This window comes from Cardiocondyla obscurior, linkage group LG17, assembly GCF_019399895.1.
Source record: "Cardiocondyla obscurior isolate alpha-2009 linkage group LG17, Cobs3.1, whole genome shotgun sequence".
Lineage (NCBI taxonomy): Eukaryota > Metazoa > Arthropoda > Insecta > Hymenoptera > Formicidae > Cardiocondyla > Cardiocondyla obscurior.
This window is the reverse complement of record NC_091880.1, coordinates 3,309,720-3,328,845: the sequence shown is the minus strand read 5'-3', so window position 1 is coordinate 3,328,845 and position 19,126 is coordinate 3,309,720. Positions and strand designations below refer to the sequence as shown.

General features: G+C 45.4%; 1 long non-coding RNA gene across 1 annotated transcript; it reads right to left on the bottom strand.

Moving 5' to 3' along the window:
- Positions 1-16,325: 16,325 nt before the first annotated feature.
- On the bottom strand, positions 16,326-16,951 carry LOC139109314 (uncharacterized). Its single transcript, XR_011546819.1, has 3 exons — positions 16,824-16,951; positions 16,509-16,723; positions 16,326-16,414 (listed from the first exon to the last, which is right to left on the bottom strand). It is a non-coding gene; the product is annotated as an uncharacterized lncRNA (long non-coding RNA).
- Positions 16,952-19,126: the final 2,175 nt, after the last annotated feature.

Below are 19,126 nucleotides of genomic sequence, written 5' to 3'. Positions count from 1 at the left end.
AACGGCTTTCTAATAAATCGGCAATTGTTTCGAACGTCTGCACTCTTACTTCATATATCAACGAGAACTCATTAACAAACGGCTTCAAGTTTCTTAGGCAGTCTTTTTTTTCCTTTTTTTTAATTTATATATAATAAGATAATAAAATAAGGACGACGTTTACAAAGAAATTAATTTTGTAATATTAAAAACAGAATAATAAAAATAAAATAAAAATATTGAGATATATATTATAATACTTGCTGTTTATTTTTCACACCTAATTTTTCCTATCCTTATCCTAATTGATAACTTCCGCCTCGTAGATCTCAAATTTCTCAGACGCAATTAAGTAGCGCTTATCGCTCCTTTAGTCAGTCGTATCGTCAAAATTTATATGACGACGTCGTCGTAGCCGTAATGTCCCTTCTACGTCTTGCACAAGCAACGACTTCGTCGGTGGACGCTAGTTTCTCGCGCGTCGAGATTCCTCGCCCCGCGGCGAGGCGACTTTTCCGAAACGCCGTCACGTTAGGGAATATTCAAATCGTTTCCTCCGGTATCAAGTATCGATGCTGGGGCTCGCGGTCATAACCGCGCGGAGCGGAATAATTTCGAAGCCCGCGTGCGCCGGGATAATAAATGCGCGCGTGTCACGGAGCCTCGTGCGTGAGACTCGATCTCGGAGTTCTTGGCGGTTTACGGCGTTCCTCTTTCCGGCCGTGGTCCAGCCGTGCACGATAACGCGCGCTTTTCCCCGGCGGTGTCACCGTCGCGAAGGGCATAGCATTAACTGGCCGTTGCCCGCGCGCCGCGTCTCTCCGCGCGTAGACGGATCCCTCGCACGCCGTGTTTCCCGCGCGGTCGTCTCTTCGGCCTCTACGATCCCCGTCAAGGTAAAGTGGTGGCGAGTATACGGTAGCCGTCAGCGTGTCAACCGGTGACTAATGGACCCGCGCTGACGAGACGACGTTGGGTAGCCGCCGCGGACTCCGGGCGTAAGTAGCGTAGTCGGTAGCGGCGCCGGCGATCGGTATATAGCGTCACCTTATTATAAATAGACACTTAAGAGTACGGCGCTACGCGCTGCTCGCGGGACACGGGAGATTCATCTTATCAGCCGGGAGGACATAAATTACGCCCGTCGAGTTTAATCCGCGCGATTAGGCAAGCGCGCGCGGGCCTCCGCCGAGGCGGAGCTTTGTCCAAATTAAAACTGTTTTAAATGCGGAGAAAGTAAAATTATGGCATATACAAATGATTTTTTCTCTTATTGATTCCGACTATTTAAGAGGCTATTAGATAAGCCTTGAAATTCCGGGGATCCACGCCGGGCTCGAGCGCCTCGGGAATAGAGAAATTCACTCGGGTGGTATTTAGTCAATGCCCGGGATATCTATTAGGTAAGGTGACCAAAATTAAATCAAACTGCCTGGGAAACTCTCGCCGTTTGTTACCTCGAGGTCTGGTTTGGACCGACGCCAAGGAATATATCCCGTCCATCGACTTTTCCTCGACGCGTCGCCCTCTCGAACGTAATAACGATTCCGTGAAACGCGATACGGAGACGTCGATGTCGCCGGGGCGAGAGACATTTAATGCGCCTGATAATAAAGCGCAGTTAAAGGATATCTAATCATTCCGTTATTGCCCGTCGCATTTGCTCCGGGTGATAGCGCAGGCCATCGTTTCGACGTCGCCTTCTGGGAAAGTGTTCCTCGGGCGCGCAATGTTTCCGCGAATCGGCGCGAGATTATCTTTCGTTTGCGCGAACCAGCCCGGCACAATGTATTTGCTAATCTGCGATATAAACGTCCGGTGAATTTACTCGTGACACGCGAATTTAACCAAAATGACGACCGGGGCCTCACCCCGTGAGCGTGTCGAGATCGCCGTTAAGATACACGCGACTGTTCACGAAACTTTAAATTGTGTAAAAACGTGCAATATATCGTAAAATATAAATAGAGAATGTGATCGATTGATATTCATTTTTCTAATTTCATTTTTGTTACCGCGTTAATTAATACTACTACAAAATTGCGACAATAAGTACGTATTTTAATAAAAAAAAAAAAAGTTGCAAGTACAACTTATAAAAAAAAAGAGAAAAAAATGCAAAAAATTTGAAAAAAAGAAAAAAATTAATGAGAGAAGAGATCAGAAAAGATATATTCAATTTTCCACGACTTTGAAGTGATTCAAACTTTCTCATCGTGTCTTCCAGATTCAACCTATGCTTCGAGTGACGCTTGATTTATCGATCTCGCTTTTTCTATCCTCTCTCGTCTTTCTGTTTTTTTCCCTCCCGATTCACTACCTCCCTCGCTGATCTCGGTGCTAAAGCGGCCGACAGGTGACAGGTTCTCATCTAATACAATTACGGGGAATCGCGGTTATTTACGAGATACCGAGCGTCATTGACGCCGGGGTAGGAGGGACGGATTCGAATTGCTCGAGGCGACTAGGCGGATCGTGACTGTCCGACGTGATTGAGAGCGCATAATGCGAGGTGTTGAGGCAGGTCGGAAATCGGCGCTAATGTCCGGGCGTGGGTGCAAATTAAACGACGCTGGTGACCGCGATGCGTCGACGACCTCGATATTCCGTGGACGAATTAAAGCAAAGTCGACCAAATATAATATTACGCCCGTTGAAATTTAGCGAGTATACTTTTCTTAATACTTCGTTATTCGTAACGGTAATAACGTAATGACGATGATGATAATAATAATCGTATAACTTCCTCACAATATATCTTGTAACAGTAATAAACGTACGTGTCAAGCTCCGAGAAATAAAAAAAAACGAAGAAAAAAAAATTCCCACCGCACACCTTGCTGAATACACTCCGATGGATTATGTAAATCCCACGCACCGCTGTGCCTCGATTTTACTACCACTACTTTATTTCAATCAGCGCATTAAAACTGTCACTTAAAATGAGATACGTAAACATTTCGTTCGTTTAAATCGTAGAAAGAATTCGTTACTTAAACGAACGATATCCGGGAGTATACAGATTTATCGCTAATTATTGCAGACGTCGCGCCGATAACCGCGGAACGAATTATAATATGAATACCGAATTCCATTCTCGTTTGCCCGGGAATCGTGCCGAGATTATCGCGATATTATTCACACGGAGGGAAGGAGGGCGGGCGAGAAAGGGGTTGATCGAGCGTCCCCCTCAGTAATTTATCCGCCACGACGGTTATCCGCTCAATTATCGAGAAACGTACGCTTTCGTCGCGCAACAAAGGGACCCCTCGTTTATCAGCTGCGTCGCTATCGGTCCAGCGCGCGCATCTCGAAAGCGCGCCTCCGCCGCGCGACATTAACGCTCGGCTCATTTACATCGGGTGGCCGCTGTTAATTGGTATCGGATCTCAATTAATGGGGAGAGGGGAGGGATTACCTACAGTCTTTTTTCACCTGTTACCGCGAGCGAGCGAGAACGCTTTCGCAGCTCACGGCGATAAGGCGCTTATGACTACCGCGAGCGCAGTACTCCGCTCTGCTTTTTTTTTTTTTTTTTTTTTTTTTTCTTACTCTCGCCGTCGTTCTTTTCTTTATTTTTCGAGCCGCCTACCCGTTTCTGCTTCCTCCTTCGCAGATTTAATTTATCGAGTCTCGAGATACACGCGGGGTTATTCGTTTTTACTGCCGCGATGACTGCTCCGCAGATGCCGTCGTCTTTTTGCAAAAGTCCCCCGCCTGCCGGGTTTCTTTTCGAGAGAGAGAGAGAAAAAAAATCTCGCTGTGTTATAACTCGTGTAATATTAATAGATAGAAAACTAGCATAGCGATCTGTTAATGATTGTTGTACGTTCGCGCGTATGTGCAGAATGCTTCATCCTGAATTTTAAATATATTGAAATAAAATCGTAAAAAATATGTGCAAAATATTTTAGTTTCAGAAGCATAATGTATTTTTTTTTTTTTTAAATAAATTAATTTGTCATCAATATGAGTTTTCTTTTAGATTTTTAAGGTTGCGAAATTGAATAAACAACCTGCATACACTCAGTGTTCACTCGGCCGTGCTGACTTCAGATCGATCGAACCGTGACGCGATCGGCTGATTCTGTCTAAAGAAAAAAAAAAGCGATCCGGCAATCGTACCTGCTTATCAGTGGCGAGGCAGATTCTTTTGTTCGGCGACGCGTAATCGGCTAAGTCAGTGTCTTTTCTTAAAGCTACAAGATACGGGGACAAGTCTCACGAGACTTTCTTCGTCGAAGATACATTACGATACATCTACAATACCCTGACAATCTGTTATTACTTTTAAGTCCGTTTTAGCTTCTTCAGAATTTTCAAGATCGACAAATTGACATAAAGATATTTAAAACATCGTAATTTTTTTTTTTTAATTTGTTTAATATTAATAAAAATAAATGTTTATTCAAAGTAATCTCAAGAGAGAAGAGTTTCTACGTTCCACCTGTGTCTCTCGAGACAATTTCGGGAGCAAATCAGATTTCGGAGCGAGTTAGGCAGAGAGCCAGGAGAGAGACGAGCGGGAGGAGGACTTCGAGGAAGGATACTTCGACCTTCCTGTGGTGCCGGTCGTTATCGCGCACCAGCCATCGCGTGGCGCAACCCTACCGTAGGCTAGCCTCCTCTTATCGAGCATCTACCACCACCTGCGAGAGATCGAGAGCGGTAATCGTCTCACGGTAGTCCCCCGGAGCGGCGTGTCCCGTTCCGTGCCGCTTCCACGGTCGCGGTACCGGCGCTCTTTTCGCGGACGGCGGACGCAATAAGACGCGCGGGACGTACCACGAACCGGTACCGCCTTTGGCGCAAGCGCGCATAATGAGAGTGATATAATAACGACGCACACTAGCGGCGCGGTGACCGACGACACAACTCATCCCGACAAAAGGACACCGCTCTCGTGCCGCTCGTGGAAACGCAGGAGAATAGGAGGTCGAGGTACGGGGACCTGCGTCGCGGAGGTACACCGGCGCGACAAGAAGGAACGTCTGCGTTTTGCTTCGGAAATGCTGGCGGGTTGAGGACCGAGGTGCGTCCGTCGCCGCGCAACGAGGAACGATGTAACCAGTCGGGTTAATTAAGAGGATCCAACCTTGACGGACATAGCCATTGTGCACGCGCTGCGTCCCTTCCCGTCCCATACCCCTTCGCGCGCCTCCGCGTTCCTCGCGTCCATCCCTCGGCGCGTGACGCGTACCTAAACGCGTCCACATATGTACACGTCCACGAGACACCGTCGTACTTCGTCCTTGTCGTGGACTATTTACGGAGGACATCTCACGTGCCCGCTTTTGCCGTTGAAAGACCGGTCCCAGCGATTGAACGCAATTCTCTGCCCCTCCCTCCCCTTTTTGCTTTTTGAAAATGCCGTAAAAAAATGTATTTGTCGGAATGCGAGGAGCGAAAAACCGCAGATACGCATCGGCGAGCAAATTAAATATACAGCACGCTTAGATGGCCCTTAGAGAAGATAAAGATGTCGTATCGCGTAATCTAAACAGCCGCCGGAGGCGTACAAAAACGCGGGACGAAGCTGCGTAAAAGCGCGCTGTCTTTTGTCCGTGTAATTTTCTGAAAACGAGATTTTTTACGTATCGAGATAGCCGTAAAACGCGCCGCGCTCTTGCGCGCCGTTTACGCGGCACCATTATCTTTTTCGCCGTTGCTGGGACGAATAAACGCGCGCGGCTAATAGCACGTTACGCGTACCGCAATGGTACATAGTCCGGCGCGGAGATATAAAGCCGAAGGTGCACCCTGGACGACAATTAAGATACCTGCTTCTAATGCAAATCACCATTACAGGCGGCGGAATTCTAATCACGGTCATTTTTTGTCCTTTCGCCGCGCTATTTGTCACCAACGCGCTCGTGTTTCTCACGGTACTGCCCATAATTGGATATCGTAATCTCTCAAAGCCACGGCTGGAAGCTGAAGGATACGTAAAAGCGATATCACGAAACCGCCAACTGTTTTCGACCCACTTTCGCGGCGCCCGATCGCATTCCCCGTCGTCGTCGTGTATTAGACCGACCGCGTCGATGTAAATTTCAATTTTTAGATTACCTCGTAAATCGCACGCTCGTACGGAGGTAGTAACGCGGGGACGAGGTGAAAATGGCCGTTTCAGCTTTAAAGCAGATAATTGAGATAGCACACCGCGCGCATTCTCACGTCTTGACGAGAGTTAATGTCCGTCCGCGTCAAGCTTCTAATTTTATTAGGTAACAAAATCAGCTGGTGTTAGGAAATCATAGTTTTGTAACGTAAATCGCTCGCTGAATAAATTCGCTGAATAAAATTTTGTTCCAGATGTAAGAACTATCCTGTCTTAAATTAAACAGCGATCGCGTGTTATCTCCGCGAGATCAATCGATAACAATATTACAGATATACAAAACGAAGTAAAAAAAAAAAAAAACAATAAAAATTAAAAAATTAAAGAATTAATATTCTCGATGCTCAGTAGTAAACGAGCTCTCCTGCTTTCTTTGGCGATTCTATTACGGCGTAACAAATTCAATAATTAATCGAACGCGGATTTCTAATAGACTACCATCGTCGGGCAATCAGTATCACTCCATCTAGATAAGGAGGAGCTTCACGGGTAGGTGACCTGACGGTGGAAACGGATGGCCGTGCACTTAATAACCGATAATTTATTAATACTGCGCGTTCAACATTAGCCCGGCGAGTAAATCAAGGCATCCTTGTTTTATGGCATGCATTCATTACCGGGCAGGTTGCACTCGCTCGTATATCTCCGTGAGTTCCGGGCACCGACGAAGAAGGGAACTACGGCGCGAGCGGAAAAGCGAAAAGGACAAACGTATCGCAGAGGGGGAAAGAAAAAGAAGCGAGCTGAGGATCTACGTTGTCCGGCGACTGTCCAGAGACTGCACTTCTCCGCAGCATTTCAGGTCCCGTGCTATCGCGCACTGCATACATTGTTAGCTCGGTTTACGAGGCACGTTTTAAGCCCTTTACGCTCGCGTTTACGCTCTTTACGCCTTTACGTTTACGATCGTTACGAATGCCCCTCGCGGCCTTCCTCGCGACAACTCCGACAACGACGACGACGACGAGGACGACGACGACGTCCCCCTTCGCGGAGGCACCGGGATCAACGGGCTTCACCTAGGGTTAAGGGCAGAATCCTCTTTCTTTCTCCTTCCATCGTTTCGCGCAAATCCCTCTACGCTGTCTCTAAATCCTCGTTATCCTCGGGCGGACCACCTCGGAAATTTATCGTCCCGCGTCGACGACATCGCAGATTCCGACCGAGCCTTGGGAGCCTAATGACCTCTCGTGATGTAGAGTACGCGGATATTTCTCGCGGAGGGGATCGATTTCTCCTGCGTGTCTCCGGGAGCGTCATCCCGCTTCTCGCGGTGTCGCGAAACCCGTGGGATCTATCAATCACGAACGTTTAAAGGATGCGCTTAGCCATTTAATGGAGTTTCACGTGGACACCTGCAGCGCGCGTGGCAGTCTTTCGTGGCCGCGTCAGAGATACCGCGTGGAGTTTCGTAGAAAAGCACGAAACGCGAGGAAATATTCTCGGTTCGAAGGTGGAAAATTACCGCGTAAGATTACGACTTATCCGCCAGTGGCAGTTACGCCGATCCGTACGCGATCCGTAGACGATCGAATAACAAGAAAGTTGAAGCGAGCATTAATAACTTTAATGTAACGCGAAAATCTCATAAATAATCGCATTAATTCTCGCGAAGCGCAAGCGTATCGTGAATGACAGGTGGCCGGCAGAAGTTGTCACGCGCGTATATGCCTGGGCGTTTTATCGGCGGACGGTTGGTCGAGGGAGAGGAAACCTAATTGAGTGTCCTCGCCCTGGGTGTCCGATGTTGTCCGGCGTTGTCGCCGCTACCTGAGGGTGTGGGCGTCCTGATATGAGTTACGGATCTGTCGTATTACACGCCAGGGACCACGGCCCGGCCGCGGTGGTCCTACTCGTCCTGAGATTACGGACCATTTATACAGCGAGCGAAGCCGCGAGCGCGGGACTATACCGGTGGCACCCGCTGCCACTTTGCCTACTTCGTTATACGTTCAATCAGAAGGTTATCGAGACTTGAAGCGCGCGACGATGAATACGCCATGCCTTTTCTGAGACAGTGTCATTACACTCGCGTGTTACAATCGTCATTAGGCATTCTTGCTACCGCGATTTTTAATCCATAAATATAATTAATCATCGAAAGCAACACGAAATTTTAATACTGAGAAGATTATTCTAATTACCAGAAAATAAAATATTACTCGCTACTGTTGTATTAAATAACAGTTCGTAATATTAATCAAAACAGAATTTAATATTTAAATTAATAATAATTAATTTAAATTATTCGTAATTTATTATTTTATTATTATTTTTTTTTTTATTCACGCAGTAATATTCTCATACGTTTTTAATATCAATGAACGATCGATAATATTCGTTAAGAAAATAATTTATCGATCCGGAAAACGGCGAGGGCTAAGCCAGCGGTCACACACCCACGACAAGGCTTGCGAACGTTGACGACTACAATGGAGCAGATATGATTGGCAAGAGATCGCTGTATATAATGAGCAGAACCAATATTAATCGGTGCGACCACCAAGCCGACCGGCGAAGAAATTAACGGAGAGAGAGAGAGAGAGAGAGAGAGAGATCAGGCGGGTAATTGCCATTACGATATCATCTAAATGCTCTCACGGCTGTTCATAATGAAGACACACACCGATAGACTTTTCAAAATACGTGAACGAGAAGAACGACCGTAACGTAAGCCTACACCCACGTAAAGCGATTCGCCGATACTTTCGCGCGTATGCCCGCGTCGTCCCTCACCTCGTGGACCCTCTCGGGCCGCTTCTCAGTGCGTCTCGCAATGCCTAAGCTCTTCCCCAGTGCTATCGACGAGATATGAGGCGTGTCTAATTACACGATCGGTGCACGTCCAATCAAACTACCTTCCTGTCGGCGATCGTCGTCGCCATTATCGCGATCGGACCGAATGCGTCGAGAATCGTCTCACCCTTTTCCGTCGAACGCGCTCGCCGCCCGGTACCACAAGGCGAATTTCACGGACTGCGTCACTCGGTGCTTTGACCTCCAAGTAATCGACCGATTTCTGAGATTCACATTCCTTACGGAAAAATCGAACGCCACGACGCGCATTACGAAAGAAGAACAATTCTATACGCGCTTGTTGGAGCGGGGAGAATATAGCGTTGCAAAATAATTCGGGAGAGCAAGTTCGTACCAAATTTAATTAAAATTCATTAAAATATATGTAAATCATACGTCTGAATGTTATCGAGCGACTACACGGTCCAAACAATTAAAAAAAAAAAGAATTACTTACTGGTAATACGTAATTAATTTGAGAGCGAGTGAGTTTCTGGCCGAAGTGGTCAGTGTCTACGGTTCAATGGCGTATTTCGAAAACGAATATAAAAAGACGCTCGGTGGTAAAAACTATGGGCAATAAAGCGGCAGCGATACTTTCACGAGTTATATGACGGGCACGGACAATCGGCGGGCCTCGTAGAAACCGTGCCCGCCGTCGAGGGTCAGCGATTTTAATAAGAGAGATCCCTGGAACGCAATTGCGGTCTCTGTCCCCCGCATTTCTTGCTGGAACACGAGCGCGATTAACATTACCGCTGGAATAACGATTAGGAACTTCGTCTCGATTGACGCCGAACGGGGGTCTCATTAAGTCGGTTTCAATCGGCGGATACCGGTGTTCGCCCGTGCCTGACCTCCCGGCGCAAATTCTTCGCAATCAAACTCGTTCCCCGATAAGATCATCCGATTACGTTCGAGAAGTGACGCGCGCGGTATAAAAAATAAAAAGAATTAAAAAAAAAAGACATTTTTTTCGTTAAATACGATTATTTGATTATTCCTTGAAACGTTTAAAAATATATATACTAAATAGTGGGACACAGGTACGTCGTCTGATAAGAACTTCGCTCCGATTGCAGTACTCTGTGCATTGAAAGTCATCTTATGTAAGTCACTTCTCTGTTACTCGCGTTATTGTACGTATCTGAATTTATTTTATTTTATTTCTTTTTACGGCAGGAAGAGTATCCACCTCACGTAGTGGTAGCGCGGGAAAGTAAACTTAACGGGGTGTAATTTAGCGTGATATCTTCACGCATGATAGCCACCGGTAATTGCCGTTTTTACATGCAATCAGAGCATGAATTTATTGGTCGCATACGGGCGGTTCGATTAGTCGCAATGTCGATTCGCGCAGGTCGAACCGAACTTATTAGTCCGCATTAGCTGGATGCCGATAATTAGTTGCCGCTCGTTGTAATGTTCGCGACGATCAATGGCCAGGAATCCTGTTCTAATTTGTCATCCGCGCGCGAGTACGTAATTTTGCTCGTAAAATTTTAAAGATCGCCGTAAAGTCATACCAATAATTTATGTATTTGCCCGGAAGGGAAAATAAGAGGGGAAGGAGGGAGATAGGCGAACGCAATGATATGTTAATGCGGCTAATGAAATGCTCCGGGCTATGGAAAAATGTAAATTAATATACTCGTCCGGTGAGACAAACTATATCTTTTTAAATAGTGTTACGTACTGTATTTCCTCAAGGAGCGCGGCATATTTTCGATTATATGTATGGCATACGTCAATTAATTTTAATTTCCATTATCAAAAATATATAAAGCTTAAAAATATTAATTTATTTCTTAAATACTTTGCGATCTTTTAAATATAATATTCCTATTAACCCTGACAAGTCCAAATGTTCAATTCTGTCCAAGCGAGGAGCATTTCGATCTCACGCGAGAATTAATTTTGCTCGCCGGAGCGCAGGCGGAGTCCCCTTTTTGGGCTTACAATGTCGCCAGATGAGACCGCGGATTACGTCCGACGGTTTGACCACCCGTCTTCCTTACACATTATCTCCATTGCATCTTGTTTCACTTTAAAGCAAAGAGGCTAACAGCAGCCTCGATCATAATATCTTAAAGCCGGCCATTAAAGGCTCAGGCGCTTTTTCTTAACATGCTACCAATCGATGTTTGTCTATATGCCAAGTTTGATCGCGCGGCTGAATATATCAAAGATTCTATTAAACGCGGACGAGAAACGTTCATGTGTTCAGAACCTTGTTCGCGTTTTTTTTTTTTTTTTTTTCTGATCGGTCGAACTGGATGAATTTTAACACCGATTCTTGCCCGCCACCCAAGTCGTCAGGACTTGATACCACCCTAAGAGACGAATACGTCTCTTGACAAGTTCGTTCTCGGGACACGCACGGTGCTACGTCGAGCATGATGATTTTCATGGCGCGGCATCGAGCCAGTAATGAGGGGCCGTTAATCAGAAAGAGACAGTAGACGTGGACGCGACTATGATGAGATAGCAAAGTCGGAGTAGGCGAGGAGGCGGGCACGATGACACCTGACACGCAAGCTCCTTACAAAGAGATCATTCACGATATGCTCGCTACTAATTATTAGGTCTCGCGTAATGAGGCGCCCTTAGACAATGCCGACGTGAACGCGGAACTTTGATCCGTTCAGCGAACGCCGAAAACTCTTCCCACGCAAATTTGTAACAACAATGATATTTTGTTAACAACTACATGACGTTAGTGAAAGATTTATCAAAAATTATTATTTATCGCAATGCACGAAATTGCTTCAGAAATTATGATTTGTTACGTAAAGATAATTTACGATTGTCTAAAAAATATTTAATTACGTTTAGATTTAAGTATACGTGTATAAATTTAAAACGTTGAAATATATTTCAAGTTCGAATTAATATTATCTTTCTATATCTTTGTCGAATATAATTTATTAATGTATCGAATTATTGCACCGCGAAGAACAAGACGCAGAAATGACCGATATCGGAAAGAAAACAGCCGGTTAATTTTACGAACGTTAATCCGTCGCGTTGTCGTGGAACATTGTAGATACGGAAATCCGTCTCAACTTACAGATCAATTAACTTAACGACCCGGCGGGCAAGTTGGCGGCGAGTTAACGCGGAGTTTCGCGTTAACATGCCGCTTAGGGCACCCTCAGAAACCTACGTCGACCGCGCATAAAGGAGCATAAACACTGCTCTGTCGACGTCGCGGGTTTATTAACGCCGACAATTATACCGCCGAGGGCTAGGCGTGATTTACAAGAAGAGCTCGTGAAACCTTACAACCCACGGCCCAACCCTTTACCACGCACGCCACATGAACATCCCTCACCTTCATTTGCGAATCATAAAAAGGGTAAAGTTTCCTGGCAAAAAAAAAAAAAAAAAAGAAAATCTCGCAGAAAGACACAATTGCCGGCGACGCGATTTAAGTTTCGGGGCGATTTTTTAATTTCGGTATAGTCATTCTCTCACGCGAGCACATAAATATGTAACCCGATGCGCGTTATGATAATTGTCGCGGTAGTACACGCATCCAGTCGTGTAATTTACGATCAACGTTACGATCGACTTTACGATCAATGCGATAAATGAATTCCTTTTCCGCGTGATTATTTTATATATCGTTTCTTGCTACTTCATACAAATTTTAACCGGTCTAATTGTAAGAGATACGGATAAAAAAATGTGGTGCTAATTTACGAATCATTTTCTGGAGGTAAAATGTAATTTAGAGTCGTATCGAAAGGCAATTGCGTTCAAGGAATACGCAAGTGCGGAGTGTATACTTAATAGATTGCTCCTGTATATTGTAACCGGCGCAAAAGTAGACGATTGCTTTTCGTTCCGAGAAAAGTGCTAAGCGGACTTGAACTCTGGAAACCTGGGGTCCTCTACCCCGGACTCAAGATTCCCCTAATTTGTTTGAGTGAAACAATATCGAGTTACGACCGATGGTATCGCTCGGACACGCACGTGCTACGGCGCACGGAAGGTTCATCGCGGCTCTCTGACGAGCTACCGTGCCGAGCTATCTTCACGAATCTCACCACACCGAGAAGGTAGGGAAGAAGAAGAGGCAGAAAAAGAAGAAACGAACGATGGAGCGACCGTTGCGAAGACGACTCCCTTCCATGTACACTTCAAGCAGGTTCCGGACGCTGCGTGTACGAATTTACGGTGCGCCGCGACTTTCAACGAGATGTTGATCCTGCGTTTTGATTTCGCGAAAGAGAAGACAGCGACAAAAAGTATGCGGCGAAAAGAAAAAAAATAAAAGAAAAAAAAGAAAAATAAAATTATGTCGAATCTACCCGAACACTTGACTCAAATTTGTATTCAGAATTCAACGGAATTAATCTACCTGCCTACTGCGTCGCCTACGAATATCTAAAAAAGAAATATTTTGAAGCAAATTGATTTAATAATTTGATTTTTATCTTAGAATTTCTGTATTGTATTTTATCAAGTATTAAGAATAAAATATTTTACAGTTAAAAAGATTTATTTGTGATTTCTATAGAACGTACCATCAAACTTAAAATCTTAAAACTATTTAGCCGATCCTTGAATTATTTTGTGCTTTCCTACTATCCCTCTACCCACGGAAACTCTTTGACAAGCCGACGCGCCACCCAACGCGCGAAATTAGGTCCGTATCGAGCAAAAAGGTAGGTACTACAAGTCCCCGCGGTCGACAAGATGTTACTGCTTAAAATTCCACCCGAGGACTGCGCGACGCGACATCAATGATGGATCCACCTTCTTCTCGGTCGCCGTCATCGTTCCCTCGATATTTCTCTAAAGAGATGAGCCCGAGGCGCGCGGATCTCCTCCCGGAGGAGATCTTCGATAGGGAGACACGAGGAACTGTCCATGTGACGTTCGCGAAAGTCACTCAATGAAACGTCAAAACAGCAAGGTAGATACTACCTTTCTTTTTGCTCACCTCTGCCCCTTTTTTTTTTTATCCTTTTTCTTTTTTATTTTTCTTTTCCGTTACGAAGACGCGTGCAAGGCAAGCGCGTGCGGGCCAATCGTATTTATTAAGGCGAGGTGTCAGGGAATCGTTACCGCTGTCCGCCTTATAAGCGTACCTACAGCACGGAGGTGTCAGCCACGTCGATCGAGAACATTGCCCGCGAGACGCCGCGTCCCCTGGCTGTGTATCCTAACGAGACAAAATGACACGGGTGCGTTTCACCTCGGGCATCTCGCTATGCGGTTTCGTAGGCCGCGGACGATCCGTGGACGATCTGCCCTTTCAGCCCGATAAATCGGATTCGACGCGCGGCTTTATTTCTCGGTGCCTCGCGCGATTTCGCGGCATTAATCCCATTTTGCGCTATCCGCGTATTAGTCCAAGTCGCGCGAAATCTCCCAATACAATCTGGCAGCGCTATTATGTTTCTAACGCTGTGTCGCGCGTACGCTAATCCCCGATAAATTAGCATGTCGGACCGTTCGGACACGTTGCGGCGCAAATTAATCAATCCAACCGGTGTCGTTTCCATCGACGTCTCGAGGCGGCGAATCGTAAAAGCGACCGCGAGGAATCCCCCGTGGAAGAGGGCTTACACGGATTTTAGATCGTATCGCGCGACGAAACGTCGCGCCGGGCATTTTCGCGGCGTGATGTTTGCGGAGTAACAAAGTCGACGGTATAGATTTACGCAGTCGTTAGAAGCTTAATGACCCATTACCGGTTGTCACGCACTTTCCCCCTCGATGCTCGTATCTCGCGCGCGATGCGGTTATTTTAGCGTATTTCGCTTGCGCTCGCCGAGGCATTTCCGTTCGGTCGCGGTAATTTCGCTCGGTTGAAAAGCTCGCGCAGATTATGCCTAATAGTGCCTTAACGGCGAGGTGGATCCGACAAGCGTGGCGTTTAGCATAGATTTATATCCCGCGGAGGAAAGAGAGACGAAGGAGTAAAATAAAAAATAAATAAAAAAAATATATAAAAATAGCCCGTTACGCAGGTAAGTTTTTACTATGAGGCGTAACTATTAAATCACTTTTATCGACATAGCTTGATTTACTGAACATTAAATTCGCATTCAGTCAATTGCCACTCTTGGCTGGGCACTAAAACTCGAGCGATATATCATACATTAATCTTTTGCCGCTGTCTACGTATAACTCGTTAAAAGTATATTACGCTTAAAGAAAGCACTTTATTATGTCGCATAATTTTATTGCAATTGTAAAAGTAGAAATATTGAATTAAATGATTTATATTGAGCGTATACACGCTTCCATTAAGTGAAATAAGTACATTCTATCGCGCGTGTTTGCATTGTGAAAACAGATAAACGGCCAACTTGTTTCGGTATTAACGAGCCGGCGCGGATTGCGCTTTATCTCGCGGGACTAAGTGTTTTATCCCCCCGATATCGAAACGTGAGAGGAATTCAAGACTTAAATCGGCCGGGCCGGAGCCCGCGGGACAGACAAAAGGGATCGTGATTCCCGCGTCCGTCAGTTTCCGTATCCTGTCTCTGCGAAAGAAGCGAGATCGCGGGAGGAGAAAGAGGTAAAAGGAGAGAATAGCGGGAGGAAAAAGAAGACTACGAGAAAGAGATAAAGAACGAAAAGCAAAACGGGGGGAGTTCAGCTTGCAGAGCGGAAAGGAGCGAGCGAAGTCGCTCTGAATGGCCTCTCTCCTCTCGGGCAGCCGGATGCGTCTCGTACGGACGTTTCATCTGGCGTAATCCAGTTTATGAAACCCTGGACGCACGCACGAACGATACGTATGTATGCGCGCCTTCTACTTCGCCGGTATATGTATAACGCGAATGGACAGGAAACGACCCGGCCTGAATACTCCTAGAATTGGATTAAGGAGCATTTTGTGTAGTCGTAGCGGCTCCGTGACGCCGTCGGGTTCGTCACGGTTTCGCCAATGTTACACGCGCATGACTTATTTCTCTATCTACGCTGCACCGATATCCAACGTCGTAAAAAGTCGGAGATTATCCTACAGGAATCCGGATAAATGTACGGCGCATCGGTTAGAAGTCGTCCGGCTTAAGTGACGGATTCGTCGCAAGCATCGCGAAATCCCGAGTATCCGGTCGGTTTCTTTTTCTCACGAATGATACAGATATTGTGCGTTGTAGTTGTAAGGGAATGCAGGGATCGCGGCGTCTAAGTTGTGCGAGGGACGTAACCCGTATTATAAAATGTATATACTAAATCCTAGTAGTCGTCGGTACTTTGATATTTTATTTTTAAATTAATTAAGTAACGTCTAGTCCTATCATAAAAAATCCGTGTTATACAGAATCGAATATTTCACGATGCATATTGATTATCTCGCTTGGCACTTTTCGTGCTGCGGGAGTTGATTGTCAGCTTCATTTTTATTATTTTACTGTCTTATTATTTTTATTTTTTTTTTAATTTAATTTTTAATTTTTCCTATATGTGTAACTTTTTCCTAGAACGTATTATAAAAATTCATGCGACTCACCGGTCGATGCGCAGCAACGGAGTTGACGATACAGCGGGTGACTGTAACATAAAAGTGAAAGACATTATTGTAGACATGCTGAAAATATAAAACAACAAAGGTAGCGATTTTATGTAAAAAGGAATTGATTCTTACTTAAAAGTTGCTCCGTCGATGCAGGATGCCCCCCGGGCCTGCTCCTCCCCTCAGATGGGACGTGTCGAGCCATCCTTCCGCGCACTGGAAACTCGCGACCGTGTTCCCGTAAATAGATAATTGTAAAAAAAAAAACGCGCGATAACTACCGGCACTCCCGAAACGCCCGACGAACCGGCTACGGTTCGTATCATTACTAATGTCGGCGGTAATATCTGTAACAGAAAGAGATAGAAAATGGAAATTAGTGACATGCTGTGAATCAAGCCAGTCTTAAGAAAAAAAAATTCTATGTAAAGCTGAAGTGATTCTTACCTTCGAGTTGTTGCGTCGATGCCCGATGCCTTTCCGAGGCCTCCTCCTCCTCTCAGGATGTCTAGAATGAGATGTCCAGGTCCTCGTCGGCGCACAAGACTTCGTGTATTGAATAGAAGACTGTGTGGCACTTCAGATCTCCGTCTGAAACAGAAATAAGAACGATTAATAAATGACAATATTCGTCGATGAATCCTACCTAACTGCGTCCTTGACCGGCAGCTAGTGCGCTTAAAGTTATTAACGTGAATATAACGCGAGTGTTATGAGTCGCGACCGTTGCTTAACCTCACCCGCTTCAACAGGTACGCATCGTACATTAAACGAAACTTTCGCCGACTATGCCCGGAAGTTTCTGGCCGGCAGAAACGCTGTTGGGAACAATGAATGCTCATTTTCGATCGAATTGCTCGCAACTTGGCCCGAAGAGATCACGTACTCAACGCATCACTTACACTACGCGATCTTTCGACGAGCATAAAATAATCGCCTCGGTAATATGCGTATGATTAATTCGTAAACGGGGATCGAACTTACTTTAGAGAGACAGAGACCGTTCGCCCGTATTCTCCGTGCAGAGGGAAGGACGGTGGATGTGATTTGCGCCGGGATTCGTCTCCGTAAATCTAATAATTATCTTACTTCCGGTGCGACCGCGTGCTCTCTCTCTTGCCTACGTGCTGCTTGCGTAGCCTACCTGTACCGAATTGAGTATGGTGGGGGAAGTCACGTAGCTCGCGCTCACCGCTAGCCGCCTACCGCTCGCATCCCCACCACTCGCCACTCTCGCTGCCTGCCGCCCGCGCCCCCCGTGTCCGTCTATCATCCTTACGCGGTTTAACGCGCCGTAAAAGAATTTATTTCAATTCGCTGTATCAGCGTTTCTGCTTTATGGATACATCGTGGTAAACGTCGATTAACTCAATTACTTATATCTTGCCTATATCAGTCTAAAAAAGAAATGCGTACACCCGTAGTTTGTTACCGAGCATTATTAAATATAAAATAAAATAAAATACGAAATATAAATTTTTTTTTAATGCTGAATAAGCGAGAGATAAATGGCACGCGCTCTGTTGTTACATCTGGGATAAATAAAATCCCCCAGGATTTTCACAATGTTAAGTATTGCCCGAGGAAATTGGTAAGCGCGTGCAAACGCGAAATGAATGAATATGAAATGATCTATGAATCCACCTACTTGTTCTACCGGTTTCCAATTTAGATTGCTAACGTTCTTTCACCTTTTCACACCTATCGCGCGTATATAACGATATACATTACAGAATTCTGCTTAATCGATTAGACTTCGCGAACAGTTGCTGAGATATTATTCAAGTGACACACGCGTTGGTGAAAATAGACGTGACAAACGTTACGTTATCAACAATTTATTGGAGGTGTCCTTGCGCTTGAAGGCATTAATTGCGCAATCAGCGAGTCTATTATTAGTAAGCACGGAGATATCAAGCCGATATCACCCGTGTAAAGTAACGTTATTGCACGAGGCAACCGTGTTATACTAATTTATGAAACAACGTCTTTATCAACGGGCTGCGAATACAAACTGACGTTTATCGTGGCATCGTCATTTTTCCCTTCGCACAGTCTTTCCAGACAAGAATATTACGTACCAACAGATCCCCTTTCGCGCTCGCTTGTCACGATTCTAACGAGATAGCTGCCCCGACTAATTGCGTAATTAATTTAAATTTGGGCGAGATCGAATATTATTGTCTGCAAGTTCTAACACGTGCTCGTATATATTTAACATGTAAAATTTGAAAAAAAAAATAGAAGCGCGGTAAGCGAAGCAAAAGAAAATTAATAAATAATGAAAAAGAGAAAGAAAAGAAAGAGAGAAGGAAGAGCAGAAGACGAGAATTACTAATTAGGCACCGCGCGCGAATACCGTGTCGAAGTATAGTATATCGGACGCCGTGATTATGGCTATGCGAAGCCTCGTACTTCGCGAGCGAGAACGAGAAGGGACAGAGAAAAGGAAAAAGGGAGAAAGAGTACGCGGGCTTCATTAACGGGCCGTGTTAATTAGCCGTAGATAACTGATCGGCCGTAGAGAGTGCGACAACCCTACCGATGCCCTAACGTCCCGGAGGCCGCAATAATTGCGCAAACATTGGTTCGTGGCTACCGGGAAAGACCCCTCTCGCGATTCCTGATTTTCATCGGAGCCCCGTGGCCACATTCCGATAAAAATAGAATCGCCAACAACACTCGATCATTAACTGTTACTAATTAGCGCTATGACGTAATGGTTTTCCTCCCGCTAACACGAGCAATGG